Here is an 18814-nt window from a genome sequence, read left to right on the forward strand (position 1 = left end):
TTGGGCTCTTAATGCTTTTTTTTTTTTTAACATGAAGTTGTCAGGGACGCTCCTATGAGAACTGTTTCGAATTACTGCACTTCTCTGGCTAGGAGGGAAGTGAGTAAATCACCAGGCGCCCCTCCCAGCTGCCCGTGTCCCTGCGCCGCTCAGCTCCTGCCGCAGGGCTGGCCGCGCCAAGCGCCCGTCCTACCCAAAGCCACCAGCCCCGCGGGGAAGGGACTCGGGGTGTGGGGCGCGAGGTCCAGGACTCGGGGACCCCTCTATCTCGGCGGCAGCGTGCGACCCTCTTTCTAATGCGGCCGTGGATGTTTCTTCCCGGGCCGCAGCCAAGCGCGGTTCTTCCTGGGCGGTGGCTTTGGGCTTTTCGTACCCACAGTAAAGTCAGTTCACATCGCCTCCCGCACACGCGTTCATAAAACGAAACTGGAGTTTCACGAAGCAATGCTTAGGCTTAGCGTCCAGGAACTCTGTAGACGGTCTATTCTATTCTACCCCTATTCTACTCGGTTCGATTCTGTTCCTAAGAAAATGCCGATCTCGACCCACTTGTACTTCCACGATCCAGCACGGAGCTGCAGCCAGCAGCTCTGCAGGACCCCGCACTGCCCGCCACCGTCCCCTCTGGGAGTGCCTTCCTCCCGCTTTCCCCAAGCGCTCCACTCGAGGAAACAAGGGCATTTCATCTCCATCGACTTAAGAGGCTTCCTTGGAAGGAAGGCTGGCTAAAAGAAAACCAGCGGAGAAGAACTTAATCCTGCTCTCAGCCCCTACTCACCCATGTCTTTGTTACAGCTCTGTGAAGACTGACTGACATGAAGATTGAGATGAGAATTTCAAGATGAATTACAAAATAGGAAAGAAGGAAGAAAGGAGGAAAGGAGAAAGAGAGGAAAGAAAGGTGGGAAGAAAGATAAAAGACTTTGAGATACATAATTGTTAGAAGTGAGATAAATATTTAGCTTTTCCATACACAAATGTACTCGTCAAATAACACATAAGATGTGATTCCCCGAAATAAACCGAACGCAAAGGCCGTACGAAAATAGCCGATCTTTAAAGGTGAGAAATACTCGATCATTCTATTTCAGCTACATACAAATTAAAGAACAGCCTAAAAGGAGTTTCATCGTGTGAAAGTAACAGACAGTCAAGCTGCCACTGAAAGCCTTTCCTGCTTATTTTCTTCAGACTTCCCTGAAACTTGGCAGGTGGGGAATTTGTTCTAGATTCATGATGGGAAAGGTCGGGAGGGCAGGGGTGGGACCTGCTTTGCCCTGGGTTTGGAGCTCACCTTCTCTGCTGAGCCTTCTAGAGCAGAGGCTGTCTGGATCCTACTGAATGTCTGCACCGTGGGCTTGAAATGGGGCTGCAGCAGTACACGCAGCGACTCTCGCTCTCCTTCTCATCATCCATCACTACTTTTTCAAACGCTTTGCATTTTGCAATACTCTAAAGTACCAGTTTCCTCCCCAGAGTGTTAATACTACTAAAACAAGTTATTTCTGCTGGCCCTAAAAGTCCATATACAGATTCTTCAGGAAAAGTAGAATACAAAAAGTAGTAATTAGCAATTTAACATAGCGCTACAAGGAAATAGCAATATAAGCAGAAAAACGAAGTAATTTATTTTTCTTTCCCCTCCCTAAACAAACTTGTATATATTTCTACAGGCTTCTATTTTGCTATAAGCGTCACACAAAGATACTCATTCTTTTTCCCCAGAGGAAGCTGTGCAATGTGGAGTCATGCAGCCCATCCCTCCCCTCTCTCAATCCTATAGCGGCTAGACGGTGTGGAGAAACATGGTTATTGTTTAATCACATCACACTGGCTGTAAATCAACCAGCACGACATAGGATGCATTTCATGGCTGTGAACTCATAGTCAGCAAAACCCTAAAACCCAGTTTGGCTTCAAATAATCTTGGTAGGCTTGGGAAATGGAGCTTTGTATTGTAATTATGTTTCCTGTAGTTTTCTACAAGTAGCTCACAATATAAAAACAACCAGGGAACTACAATTAAGGAAAAAGAAAAATGGTTTTCAAAGGCTTAGAAACAGACATTGCTACCATACACTGTAAAAGTATTTCATTGAAACCAGAGACGCACCCAGTTAAACTTCTCAATTTAGTTTTGAGCCTAGCTCCAATACTGCAGTCTAGCTGCTTCCTTTAACCTTCTGCCAAGGCTCTGTCTCCCTGAAATTTAATTAGACCAAGAGACCTTGGGAAGAAAAAGGATGAGGTCCCCTCAGAACAAAACATCGGCTCTCTATGCCAGCTGTTCCTAGGCTGACATCTGGACTGGGCAGTAAGCGTATGTTCCAATCAACTTTTAAGGAAAGACTACGAGCATCCCAGCTTGTTTTACACTTAACTGTTCCTGAAGGAATTTCTTACTTCTTCCCATTGTGTCATTTATAGAAAAGATATAGTCAATGGTTCATCCTGCAAGGTTCTAGGCACAGGACATACTTAAAGGATGGCGTGGGGAGGGCCTGTGTGGGAGAGCGCACACAGCTCTAGAAGGAGAGCAAGGATGTGGATTCCCTTCCTTAAATAAGGCTTCCTCTGGGCTGGGAAGGAATTAGGGGTGGCAAATGCTCATACAACGGGGTCCAAACTGCTGTGCTCAGATACAGAACTGTGAGGAGTGAGAGGGGAGCGTGGGCCATGATACACGTCCCTTTAATCTTTACCTCCCTCTTAAAGATTTTTGAACTTCCACAAATCCCCTCCAATAGGGTATAATCAGCTCCTAAGGACAAGAGAGAAGAATGAGCTTATCTCCTGCACTCTTTTCTTCTTTTTTGACAGTTCGGTTCCTTCATTATACATATGCTTACAGCCTTAGTATGACAATGGGGGCAAAAGCTGAATTAAAGTGATGATTTTATGTACAGCTTCCCAAAAGGACTTCCACCAGTGCAACTGGGTGGTCTGGAGCTTTTCTTGAAAAAAGAGAAAATAAAGCTTTGAGAAAAATTTAAAGTATTTCTATGTGAATATGACATTTCCTGAACTCTGGCTTCTGGTGTCTTCACTGTTTTCATTGCTATTCCTTAGGTGAACTATACGGTTTCAATATGTAATTTATAATTGTCAAATTCAATTAGGTTTAACTGAGCATTTTACAGCAGCAAAACAGCAGGAGCAATGTCTCCGTCCACACAGCCCTCCAGATTTCTGACTCACGGACTGTGTGTATTCATTTGACCTTCGGGAGTTGTCCTTTAGCTGTACCATCCAGGCATACATTTACAGAGCTGCAAACAGCAGCATGGAGGAGGGCATGTTTGGCTGCAGCCATTTTTTAGGCTTTCCTGGCTTACGTTCTTGTTAAAGTGAACTGATAAAGCGCCAGACCAAATGCTGGAAAAGTCATTAAGCCCGTTTCTGAGCCCACAGTAGTTAACGCAAACTCCAGAAAAGGAGAGACCATAGTGTGCCATTATCTTCTACCCTAACGACAGGTCCCTTTCCTCAGATCTCTCCCATCTAGATAACAACGCAGCTTTAAAATCACACTGGTTAGTTTTCATTCCTTCCCCCGATGTTATTTTGATCCTTCTTTAACACATTCATTGCCTGGGATCCTCCCACCTCCATACCACTTTCTCCAAAACCATTGTGGGGAATGCTATTCAACAGACTGTATCACATAGGATGATTTTTTGAAGTTCACAGTCTCATTTCATTTTCTCCCCTTTTCACTGAGTTTGCTTTGGGAAAACTTTAATATTTAGTTCAAACTAGGTGTTGGATGCCACATTTCCTCAACAGGTCTGCTTATAAGGTTTGCAAAGAACATCCGTTTAGGTGGAGAAATATTCTAAGAGTATGAGATCTTTTGGCAGATTATTGTTAAATTTCTAATGTACATCTTGGAAGAAATTGACTCTTGATGCTCTAAATAGGAGAAGATGTATGGACACGGATGTTAATAAGGAAAGCCGAGACTGATGAAAGCCTTGGCGAAATATCTTCAGGAATTTAAGATACAGAGCTGTGAGGGGTGCTTAATATTCTTTTTTTCCCTTCTACTTTTCTTAGAAAAGCAAAATTGAGGAATAGCTCAGGTTCCAAGGGAATAAAAGAATGCCAGTGAATTTGGTTCTTGATCCAACTTTCTGCTAGTGTAGAGTGAATAGGAAAGCTTGACTCTTGGGGCAATGTTTCTTTTTCAGAAAGGCAGAGCTGCTAAACAACAACAAAAAGCCTCAGGAAAAAGCTCTCAAGTCTCACAGAGTATCCTAGTCAAGATTCCAGATAGTTGAGAATAAGACTGGGAAATAACAAAAAATGAATTCTGAAAGATCCCCCAGAAAATTTGCAATATACGACATCTCTTCTTGGGTGTAGCTTGAAGCCTCACATGCTCACGAATTTATCCTTTGGTTTAATCCTTCCCAAAGAGGGAGCGAATGTCCGAGCAGTAAGAAATGCTGTGGTGTTAACAGCGGTAATGAACATTTCCCCTCTGTTCCCTTACTGCTGTCTATCCACACAAACTGAAGTGGAAGTCAGACCTCTCCTTTCATGACAAGGGGCGATAAGAGAGGAGAAGAAAACAGCAGGCGGTCCTGTCTGCTCAGGAAGCGGGACTCGGTGGGACTGTCCGTCGGCAGAGGCTAACAGAAACAATGCTCAGGCAGCCTCAGGGAAATGGAGTCAGTCAGCACTGGCCCGAGGACGGTGCAGGCAGTGGAGAGGAAGTGGCAGAGGGAGGAGCAGGCCCTGCACCACGGCCTCGTCCGTGGCCACCCTTATGGAGGCTGCTGTGTGGCAATCAGCGACGGTGTAGACTTGGAATAAAACCACCACTGGACACTCCCACTGTCGCCACTGTCACCTCTGCTGGGAGCCTCCTTAGATGACTCCGGGTGTGCGGTCCAGTCCTCCTGCACGGTGCCTAATAGGCACTTTAAAATCCTCTGACCACCCCTCTCGCCGATCCCACTTTTCTGATGGGATCTCAGTTGGTAGAATTTGTCATTTGGGATCAGCGGCTGTTAAGCACTACTAAACAAATGGAAAGAAATGCATCCATCCGTATGCATGCCCCAGAGACCAGCGACAAAGTCCGGCTAGTACAGTAGAGCTTTCGTGGAAAGTAAATGAGAACATGGTCTTCAGTATATGCCTACTTGTCAATAAAGCTTAGGGTGGTAAGAAAAATTACAGGTGTTCACTTCATGAAAGGAGAACTTATACTTGTCAATAAAGCTTAGGGTGGTAAAAAAAGTTACAGGTGTTCACTTCATGAAAGGAGAACTTAATGGCATGTATAGTGCAACCTATATATAAATGGATCTTTTTTCATTTATATTTTAAAAATATGGTTGACATAGTTGACATAAAACAAGAATTGTAGTTAAGCAAAAAGGGCTCATAAGCTACACAGACAACATAATTATTTAGGAGAAATACAGGATTTAAGCAAGTTAACTTCCTTTTAAACAAAGTTTTAAAACATATTCTGGAGAAAGCCCTTTCTAGCAGACATGCTGGAGATGTGTGGAGATGAGTGCGGCGGTCCCCTTTCCTCCATGGGATGAACCGCATGTGGTCTATGCAGTTTATGCCACCCCAAAGCTTGTTCCTTTCCCCAGACCAGGCGGTTGCCCTGGCTGTGCCCGCCTGCCCATTGGCTGCCTGGCCTTTGACTGGGACAGAGGAGCATGCTCCCCAGCTCCTGAGTGGGGCCCAGCCCAGGAACATGCCCACTGTCTGTCCTGTCCAGCCCTGTGCAACTTTGAGGCCTTCCCCGTTCAACCAGGCAGCAGTCTGAGCCAGCTGAGCAGAGGAAAGCACTTCTCAGAGGCTGCGCTGGGAAGCTTTTGGGGAGCTGCCTACTCATAGGTAGGTGTCTAATAGGTTTCTTTAAATGAAATAACCATATAAGACTTTGGGGATGTCATCTTGCATCATACGTATTTACAAGGTGCTGTATCTGTCTGTACCTGTTCTACATCTATAATTGCAATCGTAGAGTTAATTTTTGGTTAGCTTTATTTCTTGATCCCTGGTGCTTACAGTAGCATCAACCTGGGGAAAGCTAGATTAATTACTGTAAGTAGAGCCCTCTTGGTTCCGGTTAGTTCACTGATCTCCACTCTGACTAGCTGAGATGGGGGGTGGCTGACTCATAGTTGTGATGCAGGGGCCATTTAATGAAAAGGAGATAAGGTTGTCAGTGACCTCAGCATTCCAGGCTTCAAAGCCAGCACCATGTTGGTCGGAAATTACTGGTTACTGTTAATAACTGGATCTAGGGTGTAAAGATTTACCCATGCTGGAAGGAGGTGGCAAAACCCCGAGGACAGGAGATAAAGCGCCTTTGAGTGGACCGATTAGGGACTCTTGTGACATCGCTGGCAAGTGGCACCCTGGATACAAGAGGAAGGCCGCTGTGCTCTTGCCACTTAGGGCTTTCTACCCTCAAAGCGCTTTATAGACATCAGCTAATTAAACCACAAAACAATCACATCCAAAATGCAACTTAAGAGATTTTGTATCTGTTGCAGGTGGCCTCTTTCCTAGAGATGAAAGTTCTGTGCAAAGCAAAGTATCTCGGAGGTAAAAGCTAAAGCACTTGTCGTCTGGCTTATCTTTACCCCGCACCTTCTCACCTAGGAATGCCTACCTAGGCCACAGGGGATCCTGAATTGCATAAGAGGAAGGTAATTTTCCTTAAGCTTGTTTCCTTCTAGTTTGTTAGGAAATCTACCCACCTCTTAGAAATGTCCCCCCCTCCGCCCCACCACCACTGCTTCGGACATGAGTACTACACAGTACAATGTAGATGGGGTTTTTTTCCTTTGTGGTTTTTCTCAATGTATACAGTATATTAAGTCCTCCAATTCAACACACCTCACTTCAATAATCCTTCCTCCCTCCCTCCCTCCCTCCCTCCCCTTCCTCCTTCTCCCCAATCCAAATATAAATAACGTAACAGGGTCATTCAAACAGGGTCTATCAAACATATATCCACAGGCTCCTCCAAATATTCATTCCCTCAGCCACTTCCTAAGAAACTCAAGGCCTAGCCAAACACCTGAGCACATCCAGATTCTTGCTTTTTGGCCATTTCTCTGGGGACTTTTATATTGGAGAAAAGATTAAGACAATTACTATGATATCTGTTAGCAAATTTTTGGAGAGGTATGGAGAGGAGATGAGCATGATGACAACTCTTTAGGTTTACTCTAATTCTGTTATCACCCATTTGGCCACCCATCATCACAGGAAGGCTCAGAGGGTTTTGTCAGGTGTCTATACTACATGGCCACCTGGCATCCCTTCTTTACATCTTCATGAGAGGAACAAAGTCCTATACCGAAATGTATCTGCAGAGGTATTTCAGCCAAGTACTTGAGAACGTCACAAAGTCATCTAGTGGTCAGGTTCTGCCAACTCCTAGTCCAGCAGTCACAACACTCAATAGGACAAAACCCTCTGTAGAATGTGTTGTAAACAATACACTTTACACACATTAATTTGAGTGGCAAAGAGGTCTCTAAGTAATAGATGGTATCAACACACAGAAATATCAACTTAATGCTGGATGGAAACTGACACAGAAGAGTCCATATTGTACATATTGTATGATTTGCTGTATGTGATGTCCCAGAAGAGGCATCCATGGTTATAGAAACGAGACTAGAGGACAGGGGAGGAGTACTGACTGGGAAGGTTCACCAAGGAACTTTCTGGAGTGCGGAAATGCTCCTTATACGAATAGGAGTGTCGGTTACATGAGTGTGTGCGTTTGTCAGAACAGATCAAACTGCAGTTCAACATTTGTGCATTTCGCAGTATATAGATTTTATCTCAATACAAAAACGTGGCCAGGCGTGAAGCTCATGCCTGTAATCCCAGTGCTTTGAGAGGCTGAGGTAGGAGGATTGCTTGAGGCCAGAAGTTTGAGACCAGCCTGGGCAGTATGGCAGGACCCTGTCTCTACAAAAAACTTTAAAAAATTAGCTGGGTGTGGTGGCACTTGCCTGTGGTCCCAGCTACTTGGGAGGCTGAGGTGGGAGGACTGCTTGAGCCCAGGAGTTTGAGGCTGCAGTGAGCTATGATTACACCACTGTACTCTAGCCTAAGTGACAGAATGAGACTTTGCCTCTAAAGGAAGAAAAATTCGTGGACACAACCAACATGGCGGCATTGCTGGAGAGACCTGGAATCACAACGTGGCTCAACCACTTAACTCTTTCTTAATAACTCTGAGATTCAGGTTTTAAATCTGTAAAACGGGGACAGCAAGGCTTGCAAAGTTGTGTGAGAATTCAAAATTGCACAGCTGCTTTTAGCAGCTAGAACCATTTCTAATTCATCCTATACAGGCTTTCCATTGAGGCTATTATTTATCACTAAAATGTAGGAAAAACGATTCTTTTCATTTCTTGCAGTAACATCATGGATGAAGATGTAATATTTTTAAGTGGGCTGTTTTATAGTTTTTCTTTGATACTTACATGCAACTTTTACCCTGCACCCCAACCCTCCCTCTAATTTTAGATAATCATTTTCTGAATAGCTGTAACAGAGTGTAGAAGATTCTGTACTCTGCTGTCCCTCAATTTCTGCAAACATTTCACAGTCTCTTGCTTGCTTGTTGCCACATATTTACTGCTTTAAGCCTTGGAGAAGCAAACGTGGACAAGAGAAGGCCGTGGCTGTCATGAAGCCCGTGTTCTAGGGGTTGGCAGCACAAGAGTTGGCGGAGACCTGAGTTTCGGCTGATGGGAGTGCGAGGGAGCGACTGCAGAGGGGCCTGGCTTGTTGGAGGGCGGGAGGGCACTCTGTACTGGCTGGGCGGGGAAGGCCTTCCACAGAGGTCACTGGATCAGAGATCTGCACAATGTGCACGGGCCGGTCACAGAAAGATCTGGGGTGTGAGGGTCTCTTGGGGACACTGCAGGTAAAAAGGCCTTAAGGGAACCCCGGAGAGAAGGCTGCTGTGACTGGGCATGGGGAGTGAGGGGGAGAGGAGCCCGTGACCACGAGGCTGGGAGGGACACAGAGGCAGGCACTGTTGGCCTCCCGGGTGGTTTCTGCCACGGAGCCCAGGCCTTTCCCAGCAAAGCCACGTGGTCGCAAGGCTCTGCTGTCTGGTCACAGTGACTGCCTTGGAGTATCTACCGCCTGCAGGCTGTGGCTGGAGGTTGGAAAGCTGGCTACCTCAACCTGATGGAGCTTACAATTCTGACTTTCTGGTGCCAATTTTTGAAAGTATGGAACTGACTATAAACTGTCATTTAGCTGTGTGTCTTTTTAAAGAGGTGGACGAGTCGTTCTTGCCCTGCATGGCCCAACTCTAATACATAATCCCTCTTCCCCTGGAAAATCTGCCACTCTTTGATGTGCTTGGTCCACCTAACCTAAAAGCACCTGGCGACTCAGGTGCTGGCCACTGCAGCGGGACTGCACCCAGCTGGCCCTGAAAGACATGGAGACTAGGGATCACCAGAGGCAGTAACCTGGCCATCCTATTCCAGCACCTGCTAGGGTGTGCTGTGAAAGGGCTGTCCCTCTTCTGGCCAAATGAGGACACGCTCAGCCTCTGAAGGCTACTGAGATGCCGCTCCACCCTTCATTTCCTCCTGCCTGCAGTGAAGCTGTGACCCTGAGCTCCCCTTGCTGGTTAAAGGCCTTCTCCTTTCCCAGTAGCTCTCAAGAGGATGAGGCACAGCACTGAAACCTGCCTGTGTTTTGAAAACATTTTTACCATACTCTTGTGTGTATGTGTCTTTCTTTGTCTCTCTCTGGGTGTGTCTCTCTGTGTCCGTGTGCACTGTGTAAAAGTCCGCTCGTTTACAGTGAGAACCCGCTCACTTTGAACTCCATCTTTTACCGGCCCAGCACATCCAATATGGAGTCTGGGCTTTGCTCAGAGCCACAGTGGGGTTTTAAGTGCTGGGGGCATATGCTGCGATGCATGAGTTCAAAGATGCCTGCAGATGCTGCCTGTGGGTTAGAAAGAGGGGCAAGAGCAGGGGAGAGACCAGCTAAGAGACTCCAGTCACAGATGTGGTGAGAGACGACGGTGGCCTGGACACGAGGGGTGGGGAGGGGACATAGCGACAGAAAGGCGTGGGTGAACTTGAGATGATCTTGGAGAAAGAGCAGAAAAGGCCTCCCTGGGGTTGGAGGCGGTGGTGGGGGAAAAAAGACTGACAGAGAACTCCTAGGATTTTCGTCTGAATGAGAACGTTTTTATTGCTTTCAAAGACATTCTACGAATCAACAATGCCAGAAGCGAAGTTCTCCTAGTGGAGTCTGCGTGTGCCTCTCACCACAGCCCTGCCAGCATTATGTGTCATCTCCTTTTTCACGATTTCATGATTAGAGAACAGGGACTCTTCCAAAAGATTACTTCTAGAGAATCACCTGCGATCTCTCATATCATTCCATGGAGCACGCCTTCTTGTTTTGATCCTGATTTGAGGCCAAAGCCTCTCTGCTGAGCAAGTCTGCTTAGCTCTGGGAAAGGGGCTCCGTTTCACATGTCCTGGCTATGCTCCTGTGAAAGGCAGGCTGAGGGGAAACAGCTTGTCTTCTTCCGTGACCCTGGTCCACGGGACAGGCGAGGAAAGGGTTAAGGCAAGCTGTGTCCACTGCGCAACCAACATGGCCCACTTTCATCCTCCGGCTGCAGCAGGAGGAAGTCCGAGAGGGGGCCTTTCACATGACATCATAAAAGCCTGATTTATCGCCGGCCACCAAACATCTAGAAAATCATAACATCCTTTCAGGAAAATGCAGTGGAAAATAATCAGGCTGACTTTGATGGGAGCTTTGGTGGGGACTCCGAGTGCGACACTGTGCGGCGACCCTTGGCAGGTGCTTTGTTTGCCGTCGGGGCCAGCCTCACTGACAAGGCTGAGAGTCTGTGCTGTGCAAAGCCCACAGGGGGGTGTGGCCCTCAAGTCTGCAGATGCAAACGAGAGCCTGGTTCATACTCTGCCAACCTGCCTAAAATGATACTGCGGTGGATGTGAAGGCACTTTGGAAAAGACAGCTCTATCCACATGTGAGAAATTACTGATTACAGCCTTGTACATAACCCACAGCCACTCCAGGCAAGCAGGGCCCAGCCTCGGCACCTCCAGCACTGCGTCTGGGAGCTGCTCTTCTCTGCTCTCAGCTGGGGCTATCTTTAGGACACTACTGTTTGGTTAGAGCCCTTTCCTCACAAGGCACTTTTCCTACGTCGCATTTCCAGAGTAACCTGCCACCGTGGCAGCCCTCCTCATCACAAAGAGGACTAGGAGACGACAGAAAAGAGACATTCCCAGAATGTCAGCGGAAATAGAAATAAAGGGATGAGATCCGCGTGCCACGAGGAATCTGTTCCAGGAATGTCTGCATCTCTTCGGTGCTTCTCTTGCTCAGTAATTTGATGAAACCACCAGCAGGAACCTCTTCTTTGATGTGCACAACATGCTCTCCAAATAAACACAGGAAAGAGGGACAAGGGTGGCCTAGAGTGTGGGATAGTTCTAGAAATCTGGCCGCATCAATTCTAAAAAGCCTGTTGGCGTAGAAAGTAGGCCCGTCTTTGCAAAGTAATGCCCGCTCTGAAGGTCTTGGGATTCCTGAGTTTGGAGAAGACAGACAATATAAAGATTGAGCCAGGGCTGACAAAGGGCTAGCCTGAGGCTGAAGTTTGGCAAAAATCAACCCTTGGACTCAGTTCAAAGTTACTTTCACTTCATTTAACTGTTATACCAGCAAGCGCAGCATGAAGATCACTCACAAGATGATCAGAGACTCATGTGAGAACACAGCCACCAACACCTCTCTGGCCGTCCTGAAGGTGCCTGGAAGGTTGGTGCTGATGCGGCCCCCATGGAGGAACGGGCTCCCATGGAGGGATGAGCCCCCAGGATGGAGAGCTCAGGGCCTAGCCTGACACCATGAGCCTAGGATTGGGGGCACTGGCTGCCACACGGGCAGCCCTTACCACGCTACGGTTATGTCCTTGCAAGTTTGATTCTTACCCGTACCAGTGGGCCCCGGAAGGTCTGCCCATGCCTCACCTGCCCAAGGTTCTGTGCAGGAATGGGAATGGCGTGGAAGGCAGCGGGGAGGAGAGGTGAGGCCTAGGCCTGGCCCTGTAGCACAAGCTCTGAACCTGGGCTTGCCTCACCTGCACACGGGAGGATCGCTGGGACCAGAAGAACTCTAACGGCCCCTCTCCAAGCTACTGCTTGCCGTTCTGCCAGGCCTGCTGGTGCTCGCATAACACCTTGAGACTGCTTCTTGCCTTGGGGACCCCGCACTGTGCCTCCTAGCCCAGCGCCAGGCATGGCTCCAGGCAGCTGTGGCAGCAGAGTGGTAGGACTGAAGGTGTCCCAGCTGGGCTCCATCTGGCTCGTTGTCTGCACTGAGTCTGAGTCAAGCCAGGTGTCTGGGGGAGCTGGGTGACTCAGCAGATTGTCACGTGGCAAAGGGTGGTGGAGAGGCCTCCCTTGGCCCTGGTCTCCTTGCACCTCTGCCCAGTAAGGCCTTTCCAGGCATCTCTCCAGGCCCAGGAGCCCCGCAGCTGGGCATGTGCTTCCCGGCCGGCCCCGCAGACAGCACTTGTGAGGAGGCAGGTGGCCTGGAGGGCGGAGGTCTGACTTGGTTCTGGTGTGCTGAACAAGGCCCCGAGGAAACTACTGCTTCAAACTCTCCCCAGTGAAGGCACGGCTGGACTTCCGGGGAGCTGTCACCTATGCCAAGTCAGGCTCTCTGGGTGCTTATGCTCTCTCGTGGCTATAAAGCGGACACTTGTGGCACCTTATTGCCCTGGGTGGAGCAGGTCACTGAAGCACTTGCATCACACATAAATAATGGCACAAGGGGAAGCACGTTCCGCACCAGCACAGATCATAACCAAATGCCTGACCTACTGCAGACTGTTGTGGGGACAGAGGCCTCCATGCAGAAGGCTCCCAAGGGGAGTTCCCTCTGCAGTGGGCCAGTCAGTCCCTGCACTGGCTGTTCAGAATGGGTTTTTTACCAGTTTAGACAAGGGTTCCCCGAGGGCCCTTAGACCAGCAGCAACATGCCCCCTGTCCTTCAGCCTTCTAACAGTCCTACGAGGTAGGCAAGGAAACGGCAGTGCTGGTAAGTGGGTAACTTGCCGTGTGCCACTCGAGGTGGATCCTGGATTCAAACCCAGGCTTATCTGACTCCAAAGACTAGGTTACTAGCCCATTAACCTAGACCACCTCCCCTGGGGGTCTTCTCTCTTTAGTTATGTGTGCTGACCCTTGGTAACAATAAATGCGAAGCCATGCGTTCACCACCAGGCAGAGGCTGAGGTGTGTGAAGAAAGCATTTGCCAACAACACGGACAGGAGAGAGAGAATGTGCTTCCGCGCTACGGACAGAAGAGAGACAACGTGCTTCTGCGCTACAGAGGTCCAGATTAGATTAGAGCAGACAGGAATGGAACCTAAGAGTCAGAAACAAAGGTGGGGGGCACGAGAGACACCAGGCAGAAATGAGCGTGGGTCTCTTCATGTCAAAGCCCCACACGAAAACAGCCTGATGCCACCCTGGGTTTAGAGCAAAACAAAAATTCCACTGTTTTTCTCCAGCTGGAGATGAATGGTTTCACAGAGGGAACCCTGGCTGAAGAAAAAGCATCTTTGATTTGGTTAATTAATGTAGCTTTCTCGAAAACACTGATCAACTCCTCGAGTGCCAGCAGGATGGCCGTGATCCTGAACTTTATACTTATGAGCAGCTTAAACACAGGCCACTGGCTGTGTGCCCATGGATTGATTCTATGCCCCACCCCCCAATCCCCGACACTATGAGGCCGTGAGACTCCCAGACTTCCTCAGGCAGGACTGGGCTCTGGGGGGCATTATTCAAGGAAGTATTGCTTTTGAGGATGGCAAGGAACACTCAGAGCCACCTGACATGGGAACTCTGGGGTTTGGGATACTACGAAGGGACCTTTGCTTGGTATCTCTTCCCTTCAGAGCACTCTTTTCTATGAAAGGAACCCAAGTCACAGAATTAGAAAGAACTCTCTGGGTCTTATTAATGCTACCACCATGACTACTAACAGAAACACAAATATTCCTTAGGGTGTGGAGACTGAGGAAGACCATGTTTTCAGGTCAATGGGACCTGCATGAGTAGAGTGAGTCTGGAGGTACATAAAGACTTTATCTACAACTACTTAGCTCATGAGCCTGGATAGTGAGGGTGCAGAAAGAAAGAGACACCTTGAAATCTTCTTATTCCATCCTGGCCAACATTCGTTCATACATGCAGTCAGCCCAGAGGCTCAAGGTCAGTGATGGAGACTGACATAGATGGTGATCTCCGACAGGTACCTGTGTCTGCGGCAGGCAACAAGGGCAGGCTAGCAGAGAAGGAGGTGGGTGCCTGTGGATACGGGGAGAGGGCCCAGGCTTGAAGAGGAGCAGGAGCGGAGGAGAGAGGGCTGTGTGGTGGCCTCGACAACGCACCATGTTAAGGATGCCACTGAGGCACTTGCAGAAACAGATACTGGGTGATGTGCCTAGCATTTTCCCACTGGGGGAAGTGGAAGGATTAAGCTACCTTCACAGTGGGACGCAGGAGGCGCTCACGGGCCAGTGAAGTGAGGGCTTTTGGGAAATACTTCCCAGAGAAGATTTTCCCTGAGCTGGGTTGTGAGGAACGAGCAGAAGGTAGGAAGACGAAGTGCAAGGCTAACAGTCCAGATGCAGACAGCTGTTCAAGGACCCAGTGGTGTTAAGAGAACCTCCCAGGAACTGCCCGTTTAGTACGGCTGTGGGCCAAGTGGAACTCTCTCGTTTGCTGAATGTGGACCCCCAGGTGCAAAGCAGTCATCGCCAGCTGAGCATGAGCTTTGGAGTCAGATCCAAGCTGAGGCCGGGCACGGTGGCTCATGCCTGTAATCCCAGCACCTGGGAGGCCAAGGCAGGTGGATCGCTTGAGCTCACAAGTTCGAGATTAGCCTGGGCAATATGGTGAAAGCCCATCTCTACAAAAATCAGCCGGGTGTGGTGGTGCATGCCTGTAGTCTCAGCTACTTGGGAAGCTGAGGTAGGAGGATGGCTTGAGTCCGGGAGACGGAGGCTGCAGTGAGCCAAGATCATACCACTGCACTCCAGCCTGGGTGATAAGAGCCAGACCTTGTCTCAAAACAAAACAAAACAAAATGAAAACACAGATCCTAGCTGAATTCCAGTTCTGCCACTTACTTCCTGGATGCCCTGAACCTCACTGGGCCTAGGTTCCACGATGTATAAGCCTGTTGAATGATATCGACCAATGCTAAAGATCAGAGATAAAATCAGTGCCTGATGTTGGGTAAGTGCCCGACAGACAGCAGCTCCTGCCACTGCACAGTCAGTGACGGCTCTACTGGGGCCCAGGGGATGCAGTTAGACCCCAGAAGGATGTACCAGTCCATGGCACCAGCTCGGCAGCACTGTTGCCCAAGGCTCCCCCACATCACTCTTCAGTTCTAGCAATCTGCTGCCCTCCTCATGCAGTTGGCTCCCGACAGCCTGGAATATGCTTCCTCTTCTTCACTGAAACTGTGCCCGTGGAGAAGCACATGGGATTTAGGGTCACAGAGACTTAGGTTGACACTAGATTCACCACGTTTGAGGTGGCTTGGTGTCCTCATCCTCAGGCATGCCACACCTGCAGGTGTGTTATGCACCTGTCACGGGGTAAGGCCTTCCACATATGCTCGCTCTCCTCCTGCCTCAGGTCCCTCTTTAAGTGTTGGCCACTCCCCAGCCTTGAACCTCCCTGACCTCTCTGCTGAGCGGCTCTCTGAGGCTATCCCATGCCTGTGGAACATGCTGGATGTGGCTGTGCCTTCTAGGTGCCCGTTTTGGAGAGAATACATTTCTTATAAACAGCAGGGCAGGCTGTCTCAGGTGTGGTTCCAGAGCACATGGAATGTGCCCTTGCATCCCCACAGCGCAGGCCCAGGGCTGCCCACACAGCAGGCAACCAGACACATGGGGAGCTCATGTTCTACTGTGGGGGCACTGTCAGTAAACAGGCAAGCAAGGAAACAACCAGGTGGTTACAAGGCCTCTGATAAAAAGAAAATTGGGTAATGGGGGGGTCACGAATGCCAACACGGTACTGTTTAGGCAGAGTTATGATTGACAGTGGGGGCTGCCCCGGGTAAAGCTCGAGGTGGAGGGAGCAGGCTGGGCTAGGGCCCTGAAGGGCCGGCTGGTTAGAAACCCTGAAGTCCAGAGTGACCCCATGGGGCTGGGGTCAGGGAAGCTGTTACAGGTGGCGGTGGCTCCACAGCTATGAGAATTATTTCTGGCTTCCTCAGGAAAGATCCCTGTATATATTTCTTCCTCTGGGTGCTCATTAGACCCTTTGCCTGCAGATGGTCTTAGGAGTTTCCTTGGGGAAACTGGTGGCTACCCACATGCTGGAGATTGGACTGGACTCATTTTGGGACATCCTGAGACATGCTGTCATTCAGGGGCTTCTGGGGCTCAGTGAGGTCCTCATCCATTCCTGTACACCCTGGAGGTCCTGAAGGATGTAATTCAGGGGCTAGTCTTGTGTTCCTCAGGGACAATCTATGTCACTGTCACGTTAGTGAAGATAAATGGAGAGAAATATGCCCTGCCAGCTGGTGGCACTCAGAAAGTGCCATGGAGCAGCACAGCCTGCGTCTCCGAATGGGCAGGAAAAAAGCTTTATCTTCTTCCTGTCAAAGGAGGGAAATACCTTGTGGAAGGTCAGGGTGCTGTGCACCTGGCAAGTGCCTGCCTGACCCCAGCCTGTGGCAGAACCTGAAGGGCCGCTGCGATCTTTATCAGGTGACTCAGTGCTTAGCACTGGGGAAGGGCGGAGCGTGGAGCAGGAACAGAAGGTCCCGTGGAGAGGCCCTGAGCAGCCCAGACAGGAGCGCTCCGTTCTGCTGCTCAGGGCATTACCTCCAGCAGTCAGGCGCGTACAGCTCGCGTCTCTCGGGTGATTTCTCTCTCTCTCTCTTCTATCCCTCTTCTCTCTCCCTTTCCTTCTGCAGGATTTAATTAATTGAAAGTCAGGTTTTTAAATATTGGTCAGTCTCCTGTTGGATATTTGGGGTCTGCCCTGGGGCTCCCCCACGCATCTCTCTGACTTAACTTCATGAAAGGTGAAGCGGAAATACCCCAACAACTCGGCACACTTCTTTTGTCCCAAACAGTGGAAGCACACTAGGAAGTTCTCAGAACCCCGAAGAAGGCCCTCGTTTCACCTGCTCCTTCAGGATGCCCCTGTCCTTTCCTACTGGCCCCTGGCTCAGAAAGATCGCCCTGCGTAGCACTCTCCTTTTCATCCTGTCCTTGCTCACCTGGAACCCTGTTCTTCAGAAACTAAGGGGAGCGCAGCAAGCCTCAATTCTCTTGAAATCTGGGCAGTTTCCATCTTTTTTTTTTTAAGAAAAAAATAGATAGAGTCTCACTCTATCGCCCAGGCTGGAGTGCAGTGGTGTGATCTCGGCTCACTGCAACCTCCACCTCCCAGGTTCAAGAGATTCTCCTGCCTCAGGTTCCCAAGCAGCTGGGACTACAGGAATGTGCCACCACGCCCGGCTAATATTTTTGTGTTTTTAGTAGAGACAGGGTTTCACCATGTTGGTCAGGCTAGTCTCGAACTCCTGACCTCAAATGATCAGCCCACCTCGGCCTCCCAAAATGCTGGGATTACAGGCGTGAGCCACCACACCCGGCCAGTTTCCGTCTTTAAACCTACCCCAAAGGTTCTATAACTGTTACTCAGATTTGTCTGAAAATTTTGGTTTTGTCAGGGAGAAAATAAATTTCTCCTTCAAAATCTCCACCTTCCCCCTAAGGTGAAGGTCAACCTGGTCTTTGTCCTCTAGGTTGGAGAACGGGGTTCCATGGTGACCATCGTCCTGAGTCCTTATGCATAACAGACGTGGAGTAATATTTTGACTTTATAAAGCCTGCTTCATGATGGCTTCTTGTGTCTTTGTGAATAGCACAGGTGGGCAGCTGTGCTGGTCCCATGTGGGTGACAGGCAACCTGGGCCTGGACGGTCTGTCTCTCCAAGTCCAACAGGAAGATCAGGATGGGCCTCGGATCTCTGCTCCTAAAGCGGGGCCCCACGAAGCCCCTTCCCTTTACTCCTTATGGAGTCCCCTTCCTCACTGAGTTTTTTCCCCTATTTTAAAATAGCTCTTCACAGAGAATCTTTGGGGGCTTTTAAACAGCCCTGGTCTTAGCAGAGTTAACACAACCACATCATGAGGGATCTGCTGACGAGGGGGGCATCCTGCAGAGCTGGTCCATACTTCCTTTTATTTTCTTATCCAGCTGCTTTTCTTCCCCTGAGTCTCCCCAGAGAAATTGGTGATTCTCAACACATCCTGTGGAGTTTGTGAAGTGGAGCTTGGTGAGGTCCTCAGCCAGGTGAGACGTACCGGAATCTCCAAGGTGCCCTCATAGGAGGTGTCTGAGGATTGATTCACCAGACCAGACAAGTGTGGGGGGCAGGGACAGCATCTCACTCGGCTTGGTGTCCCTGGGACCCAGCCCATTTGGCAGGACACACAGGCATTGTAAGGAAATGCAATTTCCTCACGCCTTCCTAAAAACGAACCCTGACTGCCCACGGGGCAGCTGAGCCCCCGAGGCTCTGTTGCTGCAACTGTGCTCATCTCCAGGTGGCTGTCAAGGTGCTCACCCCTTCCTCGGCTCCCATGGCATAAATGAGGCAAGGAGAGCCTTCGAGAGTCCGTTTAGTAGATAGAGTAGGATGTGGTTACCAGGGCCTTGGGTCGTTGTGGGGATG

The 18814-nt window shown here is 49.2% G+C and overlaps 1 protein-coding gene across 2 annotated transcripts in view; it reads right to left on the reverse strand.

Annotated features, from left to right (window-relative positions):
* The window catches only part of GMDS (GDP-mannose 4,6-dehydratase), a 697044-nt gene that overhangs the window by 61486 nt on the left and 616744 nt on the right, over window positions 1-18814 (reverse strand). The gene's annotated exons all lie outside the window — the stretch shown is intronic.

This window comes from Pan paniscus, chromosome 5 (assembly GCF_029289425.2).
Source record: "Pan paniscus chromosome 5, NHGRI_mPanPan1-v2.0_pri, whole genome shotgun sequence".
Lineage (NCBI taxonomy): Eukaryota > Metazoa > Chordata > Mammalia > Primates > Hominidae > Pan > Pan paniscus.